Genomic DNA, 22,106 nt, shown 5'->3' with positions numbered 1-22,106 from the left:
CGGGCGCCCGTGACATCCAGGGGAGAGAGAGCGAACTTCCTCTGGGAGCCGCCTCTAGGTCTGCGGGCTGCAGGGGGAGGCGCCCACGGCGGGACAAACAGACTGACTGACTGACAGACATAAGGCCAGGTGACCACAGCGACAGGACATCTGTGAGCCTGTCAACTTCGGGCAGCAGAGCAGGCAGCTCAGGGTCCCAGGGATCCCCCCCACTCCCGGCAGCCCCAGGGTGCTCACCCCGGCTGAGTCCAGGGGTCAGGACACCACGGGTCAGGACTGCACCCCCTCGCGAGCCTTAGGCTCCACCGCCAACCGGGGCTACGGGGAACCTGGGAGAGAAGGCACAGGTGGCCGGTGGGCGGGTGCCAGGGCCCGAGGCCAACCGGCTGCTAACCCTGGAGCGCTGTGGCTCGGAGACCCCCACCCAGGCCACCAAGGATGCCCCCGAGGCCACGCTCCAGCTGCCCCCCACCTGGCCCCTGCGCTGTGGGACCTCCGAGGACCTGCCTGCCTTCTGCTTCGTCTGCTTCCACCGCGAGGAGAAAGAGGAGCTGCTGGAACAAGTCCCACTGCAGAGGTGAGTCCCCCCCACACACACACACACACCAGCAGAGTGACCTTCTCGCCTGTCCTTCTGCTCGGAGCACCTAAGACTCAGTCAGCCAGCTTATCCCATCCACTTCATCTGGGCCCAGACTTTCCCTTCCATGCAGACCCAGCTGTAATGCTGCCTTTTCCAGAAAGTCCTTTAGGAAGCCACCTCCTCAGGGCAGCTTGTCGCACCTGGTGTGTGTAACTCCTGTGTGGGACAGACTGGTGGGGATGAAGGTGTGTGTGATTGTGTGACTGGGCCCTTAGAGCTATGTGTGATTGTGTGTGTGTGTATGCAGGTGTGTGTGAGCAGGTATGAGTTGTATACACTCAGGCTCATGTCCTGACACCACCATCAATTGCCAGCCAGCCCCTACCCCCATGGGGAAGCCACCCCTGGCCAAGTGCATTAGCCAGATCTTGACCACAGGCCTGGGGAGCTGGGTCACCTCTGCTGGCCGCCCACGCCTGAGTCAGCAGCACTAGCCTGGGGAGCGGGGCATCTCCGGGTGAGAGCACCCTTCCCAGGCCTTTGCAAAGGGGAGAGGGTGTGGGGGATCCTGTGGGCTGGCTGGGTCCCTCCCTGAACCCCTGTGTTGGGCCCTAAGTCAGTATTGTCCCCTCTATAGGTCTCTATCTCCTCTTTTGGATAGTAGGGTGTCGTCCGTGTGGGGGTACAAACTGTGGCAGGGCAGGTGGCAGGTGACCCTGAAGCCCCCACCCACCCTGCCAGGGTCTCACTGTGGCTGGGATAGAGACAAGCTAAAGCGGTGAAGGATGCCCAGGTGGGGAGCATGGGCGGGCGCCTGACAGGAGAGTCCTTGCCCGGTAGGGAGCGAGGCTGGGGACAGGGCATCCCACTCCCGGCTGTGGACAGGGCCAGAGCATAGGTCATATCTAGCTGAGCACAGAGGGAGAGGACACACAGCTAATGGACAAGCAGCAGACGGGGTGAGGAGTCAGGGGCCCTGCTTCCTGAGAGGCTCGCCTGGGTCCCACAAGGAGCTTACAGCACTAGAATGAATGAATGAATGAATGAATGAATATGGCTTGGGCACACAGGGAATCATCACTGAGAATCATCTTAGTGGATAATCATGTTTTTTTTTAATTAATTGATTGATTTTTAATTACAACCAAGACAGAAGCAGAGAGAGAGAGACCTATAACACTGTTCCACCCTCTGGTAAAACTTGCCTCTTGCAGGTGAGGACCTCGGGGCTCGAACTCAGACCCTTGAGCTTGGTAACTTGTGCATCAACTTGGTAGGTTGCACCACCCAGCCCCCATTACATTTTTTCTTTCTTTCTTTCTTTCTTTCTATTTTTTTTTTTGCCTCCAGGGTTATTGCTGGGTCTTGGTGCCTGCACTACAAATTCACTGCTCCTGGAGACCATTTTTCCCATTTTGTTGCTCGTGTTGTTACCCTTGTTGTTGTCATTATTATTGTTGTTGTCATTGCTGTTATTATTGTCATTGCTGTTGTTGTTGCTGGATAGGACAGAGAGAAATTGAGAGAGGAGGGGAGATAGAGAGGGGGAGAGAAAGACAGACACCTGCAGACCTGCTTCACCGCCTGTGAAGGGACCCCCTGCAGGTGGGGAGCCGGGGGCTCGAACCGGGATCCTTATGCCCATCCTTGTACTTTATGCCATGTGTGCTTAACCCACTGTGCTACTGCCTGATCCCCTAGTTTTTCTTTTCTAAGATTTATTTATATATTTATTTATGGGATGGGGAGAGAGAAGCAGAGTGTCACTCTGGGACATAGGATGCCAGAGATGGAATCAGGACATCATGTCTGAAAGTCCAGCACTAAGGTGCACATTCCCAGGGGCCAGGAAGCTGGTTGAGCACCATGCTGTGCTGGAGGCCCTGGGTTCAAGCCCCAGCACCCTGGACAGTGTGTGGGGAGGAGAAGGTGCATGGATGGTGAAGCTGTGCTGTAGTGTCTCTCCTCTCTGTGTATCTCTCCCTGCCGTCCCATTCCCTTCTCAATAAGAATCAGGAATGACAAGTTCACTTTGGGGAGGCCACTCAGGACTGTGTATGAGAGAAGCCCTGGGTTCACCCCTGGGGCTGTGGAAATGTAGAATAATCAATAACATAATCAAATGCTCATTCCTAGGCCATTCCCCGGAACCATGGGTAGGATAGGTGGGCTGTAGTTTTAACCATTCCCTAGTGGGCAGTTCACACAAACCAGAATCTGGGGACACCCTTCCCCCAGAATGAGATAGACCAGGCAGTGAAATTCTGCTCTTCTCCTGACCCCTCACCTCCCACCTCCAACCCTGAAGATGCCCCCCCTCCCTGCCCAAGAGAGCCGTGAACCAGCAGCCTCTTCTCTCCAGCTGGTGGGTGCTGGCCCTTTAAGACCTGGGGAGGAGACACCACCAGGCTGGGCAGAGTGACCACAGGTGCCAGGTGGTGAAGCTAAAAATACTGAATGATGTGGACACCGAGGCGTGCTCGCTGGGGGTGGGGGGGTTCTGAAATGTTTCCTCCTGATGGAGGAAGTGCAACAGGCAGTGAGGTTCCATGGGGTCACCTTGGGGGCTATGGGGGGGGGGCCAGCCCTCCCACCCATCCCTCTCAGCCAGCCTCCTGTGAACTTCAGGATTCCTTCTGCAGCAGTTTCTCTTTGGCCTGGGGTGTCTGTAAAATTAGAGTTGGGGGACTGGGAAGACAGCAGCACAGTGGTTATGCCAAAGCCAGAGCTGAGCAGTGCTTGGCTAAATTAATAATAATAATAACAGTAATAATAATAATAATGGTTGTGCACCCAGCTGAGCACACATGCTACTATGCACAAGGACCCAGGTTGAAGACCCCAGTCTGAACCCTGCAGGGGGGAAGCCTTTCAAGCAGTGAAGCAGTGCTGATGTCTCTTTCACTCCTTCTGTATCTCTCCCCCCTCCCCTCTCAATTTCCCTCTCTCCTACCAAAAACATAAAAAGAAAAAAGAAAAGCAAAAGGAGGGAATTGGCCACCAGAAGAGGTGGATTCATTGTGCAAACACTGGTCCCAGTGATAACCCTGGTGGCAAAAAAAAAAAAAAAAACATAGCAATAATAATAATTATCATTATTATTTTAGCAGAGCACTACTCAGCTTTGCCTTATGGTGGTGCTGGGGATTGAACCTGGGGCTTTGGAGCCTCAGGCACGAGTTTCTTTACATAACCATTATGCTGTCTACCCTCCTAATAATATTTTAAAAATAAAATCAGAATTGGTCTCTCTCAGGTGCTTCTAGGGACAGTGAGGCCGTGATGGGGCGCAGGCTGCCATTCTGCACATGTGCGGACCCAGCACACTTCCTGGAGGCTGAGGTCACCTCGAGCATGATGGGACTCATCCGCTTGTGGGACTGTGGGGCCGGGACAACTCACCAGTGGCATGCAGAGCGCCAGGTGCTGGGTGAAGGCATGAGCCCCGTGCCCCACCCCCACCATGACTGTTATGGGAAGACAGAAGGCACCTGCCCTTGGTGACAAGTTCCCAGTAAAAGTGTCACCTGCTGTTTGGCTCTCTGACACCCCCATGGAGTGCTGGGGGGAAGTAGTGGAGGCGAGAGCAGCTGCAGAGCCTGGGGGGGCTCCTCTCTGCTTTGGGGGGGGGAACCAGGCACCCAGTGGGCAAAGGAGAAAGTGGGGAGCAGGGTGAGGCTTCTGTGAGTGTGCTCCCTCCCCAGCCACCCTGGGCAGTGGCCATGAAGGGCTTGTCCAGTGCATTGTCCCCGACATGGCTATGAGAATAGAGGAGCTGACTTACTCACAGCTCCTGGCACATGGCAGGCGCATTCATTCACTCGTTCATTCATTCATTCATTCATTCCACGGAGAGTGCAGTGAACACCCTCAAGGGCAAGGCTAAAAACTGGAAAGTGAGACTAGTTTTTCCCTCCTTCATGGGGGTGGGAACCAGAGGGGAAGTCCATGGAGACAGCATGGTGGTTAGTGCACCAGGCTTGCACGGCTGAGGCCCCAGGCTCAGTCCCTTCAGCATCAGGAGCCAGAGCTGAGCACTGCCCTGGCCTCTCTCTGTCACTCTCTGTTTAAAGTAAATTCAAAGGGGGCTGGCAAAACAGCTCCCTTGGATAGCGTGCTGCTTTGTCATGTGGGGCTCTACTGGGTTCTCACCAGGTAGAGCCCCAACCTTGCTATGTTAAGATACCCAGCAGAGGCTGGGCGGGAGGCAGGAGGGAGGCAGTCGCTCAGTGGGTAGAGCACAGGACTTGCACGGCCGAGGCTCCTGGTGTGATCTCTGGTGCCACATGTGCTGGAACAGTGCTCTAGCTTCTCTCTTGCTCATGTTCTTTGAACTCCCAGAGGGCTAAATGTTGGGAGAAGAGCACCAGAGGGCTCTGAGCTCCAATTCTTTAAGGAACTGGAAAGAGAAGAGGAAGTAAAGAAAGAAAAAAGAATCTACACATGAAACTCACGTGAAACTCTCTCCATGTCCTGTGAAAGGAATAAAACCTGTCTTTGAAAAGAAACAGTGTTGGGAATCGGCGGTAGCGCAGTGGGTTAAGCGCACATGGCGCAAAGCGCAAGGACCTGGGTTCAAACTTCTGGTTCCCATGTGCAGGAGGGATGCTTCATGAGTGCTGGAGCAATATTGCAGGTGTCTCTCCTTTCTGTCTCTTTCAAAAAGGAAGAAACAAAAAAGGCCACAGGCTACAGTAGAATCATGCAGACAGGGAGCCCCACTGACAGGCCCAGTGGTAAAACAACAACAAATACATCTGACCCTGAAAGGGAAGAGAGTTGGCAGGAGTGGAGGGATCACATAGGTACAAAAACCCTGATGGCGAAAGTTAAAAAGATTAAATGTAATTAAAGATTTTAAAAAGAAACAAAACACGAGGTTACCAGGAACCATTACCATGTGAAAAAAAAAAAAAAACACTAATATAAGGGGTAGAGCAGGCACTAAAAAACAGTGTTTAGAGTAAAAACACAGTATGCAGGAAAAAGACAACTTTATTATTTTTTTCCCTTCAGGGTTATTGCTGGGCTCGGTCCCTGCACCATGAATCCACCGCTCCTGGAGTCCATTTTCCCCCCTTTTTGTTGCCCTTGTTGTTGCAGCCTCGTTGCGGTTATTATTGCCATTGTTGACGTTGCTTTTGTTGTTGGATAGGACAGAGAGAAATGGAGAGAGGAGGGGAAGACAGAGAGAGAGGGGAGAGAAAGATAGACACCTGCAGACCTGCTTCACCGCCCGTGAAGCGACTCCCCTGCAGGTGGGGAGCCGCCGGTCCCTGCGCTTTGCGCCATGTGCGCTTAACCCACTGTGCCACCGCCTGACTCCCAAAAGACAACTTTAAAAGAAGCTCTATTTCAACCAGGAGACAACTTCGTGAGTGAGGTCCTGAGTTCCAGCCCAGCATCCTGTGTGTCAGAATGAAGATCTAGTTTCTCTCTCTTTCTCTCTCTCTCAACAAATAAATAGCCCTAAAAACAAACCCCTATTATATTACTGTTTCCATCACTTTAGAAAACTTATTACAACCAATGAGACAGAGACCGTGCTATTTTGAAAGAAAAATAACACTGAGCGATAGACGAAACAAGATAAAAAGTTTTTAGAAGTCCAATAATATCACAGTGAATGTGGAACACTTAATTTTAGAAGTTGAAACAAGAGTTCTAAGTCAAGAGCAAACTATGGCCTACAGACCAACTCCAATCTATGGGTGTTTTTTTTTAAAGAGTTGTTTTATTTATTTCATATATGAGAGAAAGCTTCAAATAAGGCAGAGAAAGGAGGGGGTCAGGCCAGAGCATCAATCTGGTAGATGTTGTACCAGCTGGGAACCGCAGTTATCGAAGTCTGGTGCTCTACCAGTCAAGATACTGTCCCTAGCAAGACATCTTGAAGAAGAAAGAAAGAAAGAAAGAAAGAAAGAAAGAAAGAAAGAAAGAAAGAAAAGAAAGAAGAAAGAGAGAGAGAGGGAGAAAGAGAGAGAGAGAAAGAAAGAGGGGCCAGGCAGTGGCACAGCCAGTGGGGTTGTATGGGGCTCAGTGCCTACCTACATGGCTCCATTGTTCCTGGCAGCCATTTTTTTTCCCTTCTAGAGAGAAAGAGAGACACTGCAGCACACTTCACCAATTGTGTGGAGTTTCGTGTTACAGGTGTTCCCATGTAGTGGCCTGGCTGGCCCCTCTTTTACTTAAATAGTGAGTGAGTCTCCAGCACCACCATAAGCCAAAACTGCTTGGTGCTCTGGTAAAATAAATAAATAAATAAATAAATAAATAAATAAATAAATAAATAAATAAATAGTAAGAGATAGAAAGGGAGAGAGTGAAGGGGACAGAGAGAGAAGAGGAGATACACCCCCAACCCACACCCCCTGCTGCAGCAAGGGTCCCATTGCATGTGAAGCTTTCCCTGGGCAAGTGTCCCCAGGCTCTGAACCCAGGCCCTCGAGTGATGGGGAGACTTATGGTACCCAGGTATGAGGGAGGGGATGAAACAGAGACTTTGGCAGATGTACGTGGGAGGGAGAGGGCTGAAGGAGGCAGAGGACCCAGGGAGTCCAGGGCTGAGATCCTGCCTTTCTTTGGGTCTGGTGCCTCCCCCACCCAGTTTACCTAATTTAGAGATGATTAGTGTGCTGTGGGAGGCAGAATTTCAGGAAAAAAGAGAGGGATGGGATGGAAGGAGAGAGAGAGAGAGAGAGAGATGGAGAGGGAGTGGAAGTGGGGGAGGGGAGGGGAGAGAGAGGGAGAGGGAGATCAGACTAAGGGATGACGCTAGTCCTGCAATGCTGAGATCGAGCCACTAGAGGGAGCGCCGCGCCCACACACCAGCCTGGCCCAGCAGGTGGGTGCCTTTGGCCTCTTGCTGAATCTTCTGAGTTGGCATCTGCCATTGGGTTTACCTCCAGATCCCACTACTTCGGAGTCGTGTGTTTGTCTATTTTGCTTTATTCCATTCCATCCCATCCCATCCCATCCCATCCCATCCCATCCCATCCCATCCCATCCCATCCCATCCCATCCCATCCCATCCCATCCCATCCCATCCCATTATCTTATTTAGTTAGTTTCCATTTCATTCCATTATCTTAGTTTAGTTTAGTGCCTCCAGGGTTATTACTGGGGTTTGTTGCCTGCACATGAATCCACAGCTCCTGGTGAACATTCCCTCCCCCAGCACCCTTTATCTGATATGACAAAGAAAAATTGGGAGAGATGGGAGAGAGAGAGAGAGAGATGGGAGAGCGAGAGAGAGAAAGAGAGAGAGAGAGACTCACCTACAGCACTGCTTCACCACACATGAAGCTTCCCCTTGCAGGAGAGAACTGGGGGCTTGAGCTTAGTCCTTGCACATGAATGGTAACATGTGCACTCAACCAGTTGCACCACCATTCAGCCCCATTAATTTTTTTTTCAGATTTATTTACTTATTAGTGCAAAAGAGTGAGAGAGAACCAGAGCATCGCTCTGACACACACGATGCAGGGATTGAACTGAGGGCCTCATGCTTGGGAGTTCAATTTTTTTTTTTTTTTTATCCACTGTGCCGCCTTCTGGTCTGACTTTGTGCCAGGTTAACCAAGTCCTCTGACCTGTCTCTTCCTTGGATATATGGGCACCACTGTCATTTGAGGTGTGAACATGCATAGCACCACTTGGGGGTGGGGTGAGGGGTTCCTGTAGTCTCTCCACCAAGTCCTGGGATGCTGGGCTAGGAATGGAGGGGTCTCTGGGGCTCAAGAGAAGCAGAGGGAGCAGTAGGGAGCCCCCCGGCTCTGTCCCCTCAGAGCCTCCCCTGTGCCTCACCCCTGTCTTTGTCTGACCCTCCCAGACCCCAGCCTCCCTTCCTCCTGGTGCCCAGGGCCCAGCAGTCCAGATGCCAGCCCTGGAGTACCCACTGCAGGCACTCAAGGGGTCAGTGGAGGTTTCCCCCCCAGCTATCTCTCTAATCACCCAGACCTGCCAGACCTGCAGACATGGGGGTATAGGGGTGACCAGAAGTGAGAGCAAACCCTTGGGGGGGAGAGTGGGAATATGGGGACTTGGGGGCTTTCTGCTCTGTGGATGGCACCCTGCACTTCTTAAAACTTCCTCTTGTAATGAGTGCATGGAGCCTGGCAGGACAGGGGCACATGCTCTGTGGGCAGCCTTGCCCACGGCCCCTACTCCCTACCACACTCCAAGTACTCTGCTGTATCATGGACTGAAGGTCCATGCTTCTGGACCCCAACACTGAGGACAAACCAGTCAGCAAGAGAGGGCCCCTGGGCTCCTGGGATGGCTGGTGTCTGGGGGGGTCCACTGGGCTTCTGGGACAGCTGGAGACATGCGAGTGGTGTGGATCTGGGAGAGAACGTGCCCACCGCCATGTCCCCCTCCCTGAGCATCAGGCTTAGATAAATGGGATTCAGCCCCTTGCTCCCTGGCCTTGGTCACATCTGAGCTGGGATGAGGCCCTGTGGGTCCCTCAGGTGGGGTTGTCAGGGCTGCTGTATAAGGTCTGTGCTTCTGCTCCACCCCCCTAATTAGTGAGGGGGTCAGACGGGGCCAGGCCTCCTTGGTGACTTCTAACCCAAGGTCACTAACACCTTGGGGAAGGCATCAGGCCCTCATGGTCACTTCCGACCAGGCCCACAGTGGCCTCGAATCATTGGGGGGACAGGTTTTGTGGTGCCCCGGGTGGTGCCAGGTGCTCCAGCCCCTCCCTCCAGCCTGCCTGAGCCCTCCTCCTCCCCCAGTTCTGGAATTGGAGCCATTCTCGGGATACACTTAATTAGCCAAGCTCATTAACTCCCACAGCTTCTCCTCCCCACCCAATTAACTCACTTAATTAGGGCTCACAGGCCCAGCTCTGCCCCACCCCTCCTCCAGGCCCAGCCAAGCCCCCACTTGGCCAGGGGTGGTGGGAAGGTGTGTGTGAGGGGGGAGGGCGGGTTCAGGCTCCCTGGCTTCCAGCCTGGTCCCTCCAAGGCCCAGGACACCAGGGTCCTTTCCTGGGGGCAGGGATGGAAGTCAGGGCGGGTGGGGGAGGCAGACAGGGAGAAACATAAAGACAGGTGTCAAATGGAGTCAGGCCAGAGGAGGAGGCGAGGATGGTTGGGAGGGCTGTGGGTCTGCCAGGGTTCGAGTCTCGGCTACTGTGTGAGCCTCAGCAAACTCCTCAACTCCCTAGGAGCCCCAAGTTGCACAGCTGTTATGAGGCTTAGATGTTTTAAGAGGCCAGAGAGACGGCACGATGGTTCTGCAAAAGGCTTTCCTGCCTGAGGCTCTGAGGTCCCAGGTTCAGCCCCCAGCACCACCACAAGCCAGAGCTCAGCTGTGCTCTGAGCTCTGTCTCTCTTATTAAAGGTGAATGAATGAATAAATGAATGAATGAGTGAAATAAACAAAAGAAGGTGGCAGCATAGGAAGTTCAGTTTCTGCTCGGGGTGGGGTGTGGCCTCGTGGGCTTGTGGGTTTGGTTTCCCCTTTGGGGAGCCCTAGCCTGGCAGAAGTCCCTGGCATACTTAGATGACTGGGGTCTCTCCTCCTGGAAGGGAGGTGAGCTAGAGAGCACTGGAGGGGAGGGTGCTGGGCTGTCTTCACCTCCTCCGGGGCCATAGCAAAGTAGGCTGTGCCAGCAGCAGGCAGATGTGGGTCAGACGGAATTGGGGTCCCTGTGGTGGGGAGTGGGGACAGTGGCTGAGCCGCTGTGGGGGTCCCAGGTAGGGCAGGGGGTGTGTGGCCCTGAATACCACAAGACTAAGACAGAAGCTCCTGGAGGGAGGACTTGTGTGTTTAGCTCACTGTTTTTTTTTTTAATATTTTATTTTATTTATTTATTCCCTTTTGTTGCCCTTGTTGTTTTATTGTTGTAGTTATTATTGTTGTTGTCGTCATTGTTGGATAGGACAGAGAGAAATGGAGAGAGGAGGGGAAGACAGAGAGGAGAGAAAGATTACTTTGAACCGGGATCCTCATGCCAGTCCTTTCGCCTCACGCCATGTGTGCTTAACCCACTGTGCTACTGCTCAGCACCCCCCATCTTTGTTTTTCTAACCCTCTGACAGAGGTCGAGAGATTCTTAGCGGGTGGAGCAAAGGCTCCTCTCCAAAGGGAGTTCCAGGGATGGTGGAGTGGTGCCCCAGTGTCTCTCCCGCCCCTCACTCTAAGGATAAAGAACTTAGCGAAGGCCGGGCAGGCCATCTCAGTGCTTTCATGAACATGCAAGGGTTTGGCTCATCCTCTGGCTCTGCATACAAATAAGTAAGTAAATAGGTGGCTGGGAGGTGGCACAGCAGATCTGGGCCCTCAAGCAACACATCATAAGTTTGATGCCAAACACTGCATGAGCCAGGGTGATACTGTTTCTCTCCCTCTCGTTATTAAATAAAAAACATTTTAATTCGAGTATTTTATTTATTCATTATTTGCCAGACGGAGAAATAAAGAAATAGGAGGGAAGAGAGAGAGAGAGAGAAAGAGGGAGGGAGAGAAAGGCCTACAACACTGCTTCTCTGCTCATAAAGCTTCCCCCCCTGCAGAGGGCGATGACGAGGGGGAACCAGGGGCTTGAACCCAGGTTCTCATGCATTGTAACTTGTGTGCACAATCCGGTGCACTACTGCCCAGCCCCAATAAGTAAGTCTTAAAAGGTAAATAAAAGGGAGTCGGGCGGTAGCGCAGCGGGTTAAGCGCAGGTGGCGCAAAGCGCAAGGACCGGCATAAGGATCCTGGTTTGAACCCTGGCTCCCCACCTGCAGGGGAGTCGCTTCACAGGCGGTGAAGCAGGTCTGCAGGTGTCTATCTTTCTCTCCTCCTCTCTGTCTTCCCCTCCTCTCTCCATTTCTCTCTGTCCTATCCAACAACGACAACAACAATAATAACTACAACAATAGAACAACAAGGGCAACAAAAGGGAATAAATAAATAAAATAAATATTTTAAAAAAAGGTAAATAAAAATAAATAAGTAAAATCAAGTGAACAGTTTGGAAACCTACATTTATACACAGTATAAAGAGCTTAGGGTTGTAAATGAGGAGAGTCAGGCCAATGGATTCAAGTACAAATGGAAACTCACTGGGTTTCATCCCTGAGCAATCCATGGTCTTCAGGCACGGCTTGATCCAAGTGCTCAGGTGGTGGCAAGAGGCTTCTAGGCTTCTCTCCTTTGGGCTCTGCTCTGCTGTGTTGGTTCCTTCCTCTGGGAGGTTCTTCCTTGTGGTGGCAAGTACTGGGTCACACCCACCACCTTGCAGCACCATGGGGGTGGGGGGACAACTTTCTCCTGTTGACCTATCTTGGGACAGAGACTCATCTCAGAGGCACCCACCGCAGGGGTGGCAACTGATATTCTCTGATTAGAGAGTGCTGGGCCAGGTACCCACAAGGGCACCCCACCAACAAAACAAGCAAAAAAAGAAAAGGAAAGGAAAGAAAGAAAAGAGGAGAAAAGTCACAAGGGATAAAGACTGCCCCCTCAGTCCCCCTTCCTGGGCCCCCTTCCCAGGGATGCTCTCCAGGGACTTCAGAGAGAGTCCCCACCTGCAGGCTGGCACACGCTCAGCAGTGCTGAGCAGAGTTGCCTTCAAAGCAGCTCTGAGTAAGCTGAGCAGCTCGGCGCCACCACAAAGGCCCAGTTCCCACCCCCCCCCCCCCCGCCTCCCAGGCGCTGCTGCCACTCTGCTCTTGCTGGCATCAGTGGCATCCTGCTGGCTGAGGTCAGAGGGCTGTGTTTCGGCCGCAGGAGGCTTCCCAGTGACAGTGTCCCTGGATGCTCCCACTGCTGGCTGTCAGCAGCTTCTGAGCCTTTGCCCAGAATGTTGCCCCTTTTGGGCAACCTAAGCCGATCAGCTCTCAGGGCCCCTAATCATGCTGTTAAGATGCCCACCACCTGCCACCCTGGACCTCCTTCCTGTCTAGCAAGACCAACAAGATAAAGACATTCCCTCTGTCGTGACGGGGACGTACAGAGAATCATAGGACATGGAAAGTTCTGGAAGGTTCCCCAATGCCATCGTCATCATCCCCCGTTCCCAGCATTGGAGGCTATCATTGAGGCCAAAGCAGAAACTTATCACTGGAGCCAAAGCAGCAGCTTAGCAGACCTATTTCTGCAAACAGACTCCAGAAAACAGAGAGAGAGAGACTCTGTCACCGCTCCTTCCTGTTCCCCCAAACCGGAGCAGATACTTAGGAATACACAGGCAACCAGCAGATGCAGCCAGAGGGTGGGCACAGAATAAGCAGAGGTGAAAGGGGTCCTGGGCTCTAGGCTCTGGGCAGAGAGATCTAAATGAGATCCGTCTGTCTGTGTTTCTCCCGCATCAGTTCGGCCATCAGGGCCAGGCTGTATCTCCCTGCTCTACTGGCAGGACCTTGGCAGGAAGAGCTGCTTATCTCTGGGTGTTAAGAAAGAGAGTCTGGGGGTGGGGGCAGCTGAACTGGCTCCGGGTTTCCCACCCAGTTGGGCTGTGATCTGGGACCTGCAGAAAGCAGGTCAGGCTGGGGTCAAATGCATAAAGGATTTAAGGAAGAGGGAAGCAGCCAGAGGAGGCCAGGAAGGCCAGGTGACCAGATGGCAGGAGCGAACCCGGGAGAACAGGCTGTGGGGAGGGGATGGGAAGACCTTAGCTTCAGAAGGGAGATGTCCACTACCCCAAGCTGCCCTCACAGGAACCCCATCTCTGGGAACCAGGGCATTCCAGAGTCCCCACCACTGTGCCCCCACCTAATAGAAGCACCCCTCCTCATCACAGGCCAGTCGATTTCCAGCCACCCTCAATTCCTTCTGGCAACTTCTGGTAGCTGATCAGGATTAGTTGTTGCTACCAGGACAAGGAGCCCCTTCTAGGCTGGTTCGAGGACTCAGAGTCCGAAGTGCCCTGGCACCAGCCTTACCTTGTTTTCATGGCAGCCTTGCTGCATCCCCTGGTAAGAGCACACTCCCTTTGGAGAAGGAGGGCCACATACCCTTCAAGGTCAGGGCAGAAGGGTAAGGGGATGGAGAGGTCCCAGGTTCAATCCCCAGCACGACCATAAGCCAGATCTGAGCAGGGCTCTGGTCTTGGGCCTTTTTAAATAAATGATTTAAAAAAAAAAGAAAATGGGAAACTGGGGAATGTTATGCATGTACAAACTGTTGTATTTACTGTTGAATGTAAAACATTAATTCCCCAATAAAGAAATAAATTTTAAAAAAAAGAATGAAGAACCAAGTCTGGGTAGAAGCTGGCAGGACAGGGCAGCATGAGAGGAGAGACAAAATGACTTCTCCAGAGGGGAAGGGGGCTCTAGACCAGGGGAGCATTGACAAGGGCAGAGACGTAAGAAAACAGACTTCTCAGGGCTGGCTGGGGTCAAGGCTGACTGGAGAAGTGTTGCCTCGCTGGAGAAAACAGGCAGGGCCCAGAGACAGAGGGCTGAGGGCTGAAACGCCAGCATGCAGAGCTTAGACCTTCCCTCTGCAGGTAGCTGGAACTCACAGACAGTTTTATACCTGGAGAGAAAGCCTGTCACTCTGAATTTCAGTCTAGAGAAAGGCAAGGATGAGACAAACTAGGAATTGAGGTCATGGGCTCAGCTCAACCTCAGAGATTGCAAACTGGCAGCCCCTGGACTGGATTGGGCTCCCAAGTATGTTCTAGTTGCCTTTTTTGTTTGTTTGTTTGTTTGTTTTTGTTTTGTTTTTCTCGACTTGGGGAATGGCGGCCAACCATTTCAAGTCTGGAAGGCTGTAGGTTACAGCGTGGAATTCCCGCTGCTTCTGCAAAATCGCTGGTCCACAGAGGCCAGTGAGGCTCATGTCACTCTGCCTGGCCCTGGGCCAGTCATGCCTGTGAGCTGTAGGTACCTGAGACTGAAACACTGAAGAGTTTGATTTAAAAAACTCATATATATGAAAAAGCATCCTGAACAGAGTCTTAAGAGCTGAGGGGCAATGTAGGGGGTGTAGGGTCAATGGGGGGGGTCTTTCACGAGGCTGGGGGTGCACGTGGCTGGGGGTGCAGAGCCACCCCGAACCTCAGCCTTGTCCAGGCCTCGCGTTCCTAGGTTCAGGCAAACTATGCACCCGGGCGGCCTTGCTCCCCGCTGCCAGGGGTCCTCGGTGCTTCCTCCTGGTGAGCCCCACCATCGCCGCTGCACCCTAGGAGACGCGGCCGGGTTGCAGCGGGGGTCGCCAGCCCAGCCGGGTGGACGCGGGGCGGCGGGAAGCAGTGGGCGCGGGCGGAGACGCGGGCAGGTGCCTCGTGGAGCCGCGCAGGGGGCTGGCTGCCCGAGGCGGTTGGTCCCGCAGGGTCCGCCAGGCCGGGCCGGGTGACCCCTCTCTCAGACTCCCCCGGGCCCCCGCTGCCCTGGTTCTCGCCCCTCCCGGGCTCTGACCTAGAAAGCTCGGCGGAGGGAGGGTACCCGAGCCGCGGCGCTAGGACCTCGCGGGGCCTAAAGGTCTGGTGCGGGGCGCGTGGCTGGGGGCGCGCCGAGCGGGGGCGCGCCGAGCGGGGCGGACAAAGGCGCGGGGACGCGCGGGGGGGCGGAGCCGCGGCGGCGGGCGGGCAGGTGCGCGCCGGCAGAGGGCGGAGCCGGGGCCGCGATGGAGCTCAGCCCGGGCGGGCACCGGGGCCGGGGCCCGAGCGCCAGGCGCAGCGCCAGCCGGAGCCACAGGCACAGCCCGGATCAGGCGGGGAACCGGCAGCGCGGGACCGGGCTGCTCGCAGCGGCGGCGACGGAGCCCCCCAGCGGCTGACGGGGGTCGGGACTCTGCCAGCCCCCGTCGCCGGGGTCGCGGGGATCCCCCGCCACCTGCAAAACCCGGAGACCACCCTATCCCGGGAACGCGGGAGGAGCCACTGAGGAATCAGTGCAGAACGACTCCCCAGGCGGTCAGAGCGAACAGCTTCACCGCATTCAGAAGACAGCAACCTGCCTACGGTACCGCCAGGGCTCCCCGTCTTCCATCCGGTTCCCCAAGACCTAGAACGGGGTGACCCCCCTCATCCAGGATTGCGGGGACCCTCCCCTCCGCAAGGTCCCGGTGGCAACAACTCCACACCTCAAGACGCAGCTTAGAACCTCCCTAGGTAAGGGGGTCCTAGATCTCCCCTCCTCTGGTACACAGAGACCCCCCAATCTAGGGCCCGAGAACAGCAGAAGCGACCTCTCACCAGAAAGAGGCCTCGGAACCCCCCTGCAAGACCCGGGACCGGGGCTCCGGAACCCCCGGCGGCGCCTTCCGCACCCCAGCCCATGGTGGTGGCGCCCTGAGCCCCTGGGGCCGGGCGGACGAGGACCGAGACGGCGCCCAGACCCCCCGCCGCCACGTCCCCGCGGCCCCAGCCCAGGTAAGCCGGGCCCAGGTGAGGGGCGGCAGGTAATGAAGCCGCGGGCTGCACGGCCCCCTCCCCAGGGTCGCCATGGAGCTGATGCTGAAGGGCGTCTCTTTGTGTCTAGCTCGGAGGAGCCGCCCCCTCCTCCCCTCCCTTCCCCCACCCCTCACCGCAGCCTTGGGGTTTGGGTCCAGCTCCATGGCCCCAGTGCCGGCAGAGCCCGTTGCTCCATGGAGAGGAGACTAACGAGGGGAGACCCCTCCCCCCAATTAAAAAAAATACCCTGTGACTCTGGGTCCTTATCTCCCGGTCCCCCAGACCAGAGACCAGGCTGAGTTGGACTAAGTCCCTCTGGGAGCAGGAGCGGGTCTGGGTGTACAGGTGCGGGTGTGGGCATTGTGCAGGCTGGGGTGGTGGCCCCGTTCGCTCGCTGTCTCCGGGTGTGTGTGTATGTCTCTTTGTCCGTGGAGAGTCGGGAAGAGGTGTATTTGTGAGAATGGGTGGGGATCCCTTTCCTCAATGACCTCTTTGTCCCCCTACCCCTGCCAGGGTGCCCCCCCAGGTTGTCCTAGTTTACGCTCCCCCTGGACCAGGAGGGAGGGGGTCTGCCCTCTCCAAAGCATGGCATTGATTTTTTTTTTTTTGGGGGGGGAGTGGAGCTGGTATGGCTGAAGAAGCCATTTCAGGTCAGGGCACCTCTCTGTCCCCGTGTCCCCACTGTCTCCAGGTGGGAGGATGACAGATCTTCCCCCCTCCCCAGGGGCACACGCCCAGGCCAAGCCGCTGGCTGAGCTTGAGGGTCCTGGGACCACGCAGGTTGCCTGCACCACAGTGGGTCTCTCAAGAGGACCCCAGACTCCAGGGAGGCAGAACCTGAATTCGGGACTAGGGAGCTCCCAGAGGGGTTGCATGGTGCCGAAGGGACACTCTGTGCCTGCCTGGGGTCCCCAGTGCCTTCCCTCTGCAGGCTTGCAGGGGGTGGAGGCAGCGACTGGAGTGTGAGGGGCTGCTTTGTTCTTTTATTCATTCAGCAAGCTCTCAAGCTCCTTGGGCTGTGCTCCTCTTGGCCAAGCCACACCTAGCTGGGCCAGGTGAGGTCACCTGGACCCCACAGTTGAAGCACACCCACTCCCCATTTTGCTACAGACTTGGGGGGGGGGTCTTGAGTCTGGGTAACCAGGTCCTCTTCCCAACACCAAATGTCCCCACGTCCACCTGCCACTGGCCTCACCCAAGTAGGGAGGCTATGACAGCTGGGGCACAGACTGGGGGCACTGCAGCCGCTCCTGCAGAATGAAGGGTGGTGAAGGTAGCCCCTGGGTGCAGACTGCAGGGAGCTGCTGGCCCCAAAGACCGGGTGACCTTGGGTAAGCACATGGCCCCAGGCCCTGGAGCAGGTGTAAGTTGTGTCTTTTTCCTCTCTGAAGGAGTTGGTGTTCTGGAAGGTTCTTCCCAGGAGCTCAGGGTCTGGTCATCAGACCTGCAAGCAGAAGAGTGCAGTGAGAGAGAGCCTGATAGGGAGTGTCTAATAGGGAACAAGACAAGAGGACAAAGTGGGGGGGGGCAGGGAGGGAGGTTTGTCCAGGACTCCTGCTGAACCCAGAAGAAAGCCTGGTCTAGACTCTCTGCACCGGCCCATTGAGATAGTTCACTTGGATGGTGTGTTGCTTTGCTGTGTGCAAGACTCAGGCTCGAGCTTGGCCCCCACTGCATTGAAGGAAGCTTCAGTGCTACTCTCTCTCTCTTTCTCCATCCCCCCCCCCCGTGTGTGTGTGTGTGTGTGTGTTTCTCTCTCTCCCTCCATGTCTCTCAGTCTCTATATAAAACAACAAACAAAAGCAACCCTCGGACCTCTCTACTTCTCACTGAGTCCCCTCCCTGTTCTTTTGTCCCCCTCCCACCCCAGAAGCCCTGTCTACCTCCACCATCCTTTCTGTCCTCACCTGGGCTGGCACAGAGCCAAATGGGACTGGTTGATGGCCTGGAGACAGTGGCCTGTGTCTACCTGCGCCATGAGGGTGTCCTTAGTCTGTCCCCATGGGCTCTGTCCAGCACAGAGCCCATCGAGGTGTTTTGCTGCTTCAAACTGTGTCACCCTCACATCTGCATGTGTTGCACATGCAAAGTGAAAGCACATTTACACATCCAAAAACTGATCTTTGGAGCCTCTTGAAAAATCAGATGATGTAGCTATCCGGGGCCAAGGACAGAGAGTGACCGGTTCCTTGGCCCTTGGCCTCCCACTCACCCCAGGCCTGTTGACCAGCTGCAGGACCTGCTGGCTAGGGAATGTTTGCTCAGGAGGTGCCTCCAGCCACGAGTGTGTTTGCTGTTCCTTGCCTCCCAGGGTCAAGTTCGAACACAGTGGAGCACTGGGGTATCTGGCCTGGGCCCACCTTCTACATTGGGCTCCCTCTCTGGTGCTAGAAACATCGACCACTGGACTGTTTTTAACTGGCCCAGTTGCCCAGGAGTAAAAATCCTAGGCTCAGGTTCTGCTGAGGACTTTGAGGGAGGATCTTTCTCTGGGCCTCTGTTTACCTATGCTGTCCATGGAGCTGTTGGGCTGGGGAAGGGGTAACTCTTAGCTGAGAGCACCCTCCTCCTCATTCCAGAGTCCACAAGACCCTCCCACTAGGTGGGAGCACAGGGGCCCCTGAATGCAGGAATCACTCATCAATACCCACATCCCCTCAGCACTAATGACACCGGTGGGTGTTACCAAGCAGCTGGGCCAGAGATAGCATGGTGCATGACCCTGGGGGTGTGACAGCTTCCTGGAGGGAGGGCCACAGCTGCCTCAGGTCAAAAGAAAGGGCAACTCACAGACTCTGGACCCACCCTGGGTCTGAAGCCCACTTTGTGGCTGTGTGACCTTGGGTCAGTCATGTGACCCATCTGACCTTCAGTTTTCAGATGTGGAAAACAAGGCTAGAACTGACTTCTGGATCAGCAGGGGCACTGAGTGGGCTAAGAAGCCAGACAAAGGGAGTCCAGCGGTAGCACAGCTGGTTAAGCGCACATGGCGCGAAGTGCAAGGACCGGCGTAAGGATCTTGGTTCGAGCCCCAGCTCCCCACCTGCAGCAGAGTTGCTTCACAAGCAGTGAAGCAGGTCTGCAGGTGTCTATCTTTCTCTCTCCCTCTCTGTCTTCCCCTCCTCTCTCCATTTCTCTCTGTCCTATCCAACAACGACGACATCAGTAGCAACAACAATAACTACAACAACAATGAAAGACAATAAGGGCAACAAAAGGGAAAATTAAAAAACAGAAAGAAGCCGGACAAGGACTTGAGACAGGGTCTGGCATGTGGAAAGCTCTCCCTGACCGTGGGCACTTATTAAAAGGGCATCGATATGTGCCCAAGTCTCAGTGGTCATGCACCTTGACTGTCCTCTGGCTAGTCTGGGGAAGTCACAGGACTTCTGCCACTCCATTCCCATGGGGAAAGCGGTGTTTGGGGGTCAGTACTGCAAGGTGCAGCTGCTGAGCCAGAGTTCAAGTCTGAGTCAGAAGCCAGCCTAGAGCCTTGTCCCCTGGCTTGGCCAACTTCTCTGTGATCTCTTTTCTAGTCTCCTTCCCTCCTTCCTTCTTCTCCTCTTCCTCTTTTTCTTTCTTTCTGGTTATGTGGGGGTTTGACTGCTCTGAACTGACTTTTTTTGGTAGAGAGAAAGACAGAGGGAGAGACGGAAAGAAACCACAACCCTGAAGCTTCCCCCAGTGCTGGACTCGAACCTGTGTCATATGCAGTGGGCTATCTTGCTCCTCCCCCCAAGCTCTGCTTTCTATGCCAAGTGCCCTCAAGTCCCCCGGGGCTCTGCTGGCATCAGGACCAGTGACTCCAGCAGACCTAGACCTTCCCAAGACCACCCACTCCCTCCCCATATACCCCCCCCAGGTCCCAGGAGCCTGTCCAATTAAGTTTGGAAGGTGAGGGCCCAGTGTAAGTCCCTCTTCTCTCCTGTCCACACCCACCCCTGCTATAGATGGCCAGTGTGGAGGTGTGGGGGACACCCCCCGACAGGTGGACTCACCTTCAGGGCTGGCAGGAAGATGGGGTGGGGGCAGGCATCAGCGTCAGAGGTGCCTTACCCTGTGGTGGGAGGTCTGCACTGGCTCTGCCAGCTGCCAAGGGCTTGTGTGGCTGGCTGCATCTGTATCCACATGAGCCTCAGTTTCTCCAATGATGGTAGCAATGATAGCAGTTCCTGCTTCCTAGGGTTTGGGGGTGCGGTAAAAGCAGCTGTTGGGGAACCCCTGAACCCCTCCTTCACCTCCAGAGCCCAACCAGGGATGACCCTGGGGGATTTAGGGGGGCTGGACAGGACAGAGCCACTTCCTGGTTGGGTCCCCAAGTGACCCCAGGGCAGCTCTCTGAGTGTTGGAACCCTTCCTCCCACGTCAAAGGGGATGGCATCCCTCTAGCTAGAGCCAGAACCCCCAGACCTGCCAGGTGACTCTTCTGTTCCCAGAGCTCAGAGACCTGCCAGTGTCTCCAGGAGGGACCTTGAGACAGACTTGACAGCTTAGTGGGAGAAAACCTAGCCTCTCTGGACCTGCTGCGTGAGTTTGAGCAAGATGCTTAACCTCTTTGTGCCTTGGATCCCTCATCTACAAAAGATATCTACAGTAGCTTCTCCAAAAGAACTTTTTTTTTTTTTTAATTTTCTGAGAGGTATAGGAGGAGAGAGAGAAAGAACCAGATATCACACTGGTACATGTACTGCTGGGGATTGAACTCAAGACCTCATGCTTGAGTGTCCAACACTTTATCCACTGTGCCACCTCCCGGACCACAGCCCAGAAGAACTTATGGAGTGTCCTGGAGCCAGACCCAACTGTAAGCCACTTCCTAGTGGGGTCAGGCTACTCTCCCTGCCTTCCCCCCATGCCCCTCTGCTGGCTGTGGTGGGAGTAAGCACAGCAGCCCCCCTAAATGGCCGGAAGGTTGTACAGAAGTACTTACTCTTTTGGGGAAAGAAATCATTTTTAGGTGTCCCTTATTGAATTATTTTTCCCTTTTATTTTAATAGGAGGGAGAGAAATGGAGAGAGAAGGGGGGATACAGAGAGAGAGGGGCACCTGCAAACCTGCTTCACTGCCTCGCTGCTCAAGAAATTTTGCTTCCTACAAGTGGGGATAGGGGGACTTGAACCCGAGTTCCTGCTCCTAGTAACTTATGTGCTCTATGGGGCACGCCACCACCTAGCCCCCTATTTTATGTTTAGACCTGAGCACTACTCAGCTCTGGCTTATAGTGGTACTAAGGACTGAACCTGGGGCTTTGGGGCCTCATGCAGGAAAGTCTTTTGCAGAGCCACTAAGCTGTCTCCCCAGCCCTAAAGTTGCCTACTCTTTAAGTGTGTCATAAATATAGACAGTTGTTACTAATATTTCAGCCTGTGCTATCATCATTCCCTGTCTTACTGATGAGGACATGGGGGCATAGAGAGAGTACCCCCAAAGCTTTAGGGAAAGAAGTAGTAGTAACCAGCCTCCCAGAAACATTTGACTTAGGGATCCAGGCTCCCAGGCTAGGTGATGCCCGGTCCCTCTCTCTGTGAGACTCAAGGTAGAGAGAGCTAAGGGCTTGGCCAGAAAGGGGGTTTCTCCCTTTAGTGGCCACCACCTTTCCCTGCTGGTCATAGAGGGTGACCCTGTCCTCCCTCCTCCAGCCCTGTGAAGCCCCAGCTTCTGCTGGCCCACACCCACAGGGGTGCCCCCATTTCTGGGGCCCTAGGGAGGCTGAGAGGGAAGGGCCCAGGGCTCTTGGGGGAGGGAGGGTGGTGGGAGGGCCTGTGGGTGCTGGGCACCAGCTGCAGCTTTATGGGCTATTAATAACTGGCTAGGCTGTGGCCTGGGGGAAGGGGTGTGCCCTGGGAGGGGAAGATGAGGCAGGTGCCCAGTCCCACCCTGCAGAGAGGGGAACCCCCAGGCCAGGGAGGTGGGTAAGCAGCTGTGGGAAGAGTGTTGGGGAAGCCCCAGCTCTGCCTGGGAAATTGGGGGAGCTGGGTCAGATGCCCCACCAGATCCCTTCCAGCTCAAGTGGGCTCAGTAATGAGAGATTTTGCAGACCTGAAATGGCTGGTTTTCGCGTGGAAAGCCCAGGCTCAGCCTGAGCATGACCCCGGTGCCCAGGGTGGAGCCAGGTGACTTTGGACAAAGCATCTGTCCTTTCAGTAGTGCCCATGTGAATTAGCTCACCAAGATAGCATGCTG

At 54.7% G+C, this 22,106-nt stretch overlaps 1 protein-coding gene across 3 annotated transcripts in view; it reads left to right on the top strand.

Annotated features, from left to right (window-relative positions):
- Nucleotides 1–229: 229 nt before the first annotated feature.
- The window catches only part of SBK1 (SH3 domain binding kinase 1), a 43,270-nt gene continuing 21,393 nt past the window's right edge, over nt 230–22,106 (top strand). The window contains exon 1 of one of the 3 annotated variants that reach the window (XM_060172732.1): nt 230–577. The gene's annotated coding sequence lies outside the window, so the exon portion shown is untranslated. Of the gene's footprint in view, nt 578–15,137; nt 15,903–22,106 lie in introns of those variants that run through there. The other 2 variants (XM_060172731.1, XM_060172733.1) reach the window with 2 other exon arrangements.

This window comes from Erinaceus europaeus, chromosome 15 (genome assembly GCF_950295315.1).
Source record: "Erinaceus europaeus chromosome 15, mEriEur2.1, whole genome shotgun sequence".
NCBI classification, from domain to species: domain Eukaryota; kingdom Metazoa; phylum Chordata; class Mammalia; order Eulipotyphla; family Erinaceidae; genus Erinaceus; species Erinaceus europaeus.
This window is presented reverse-complemented; position numbering and strand designations above follow the sequence as displayed.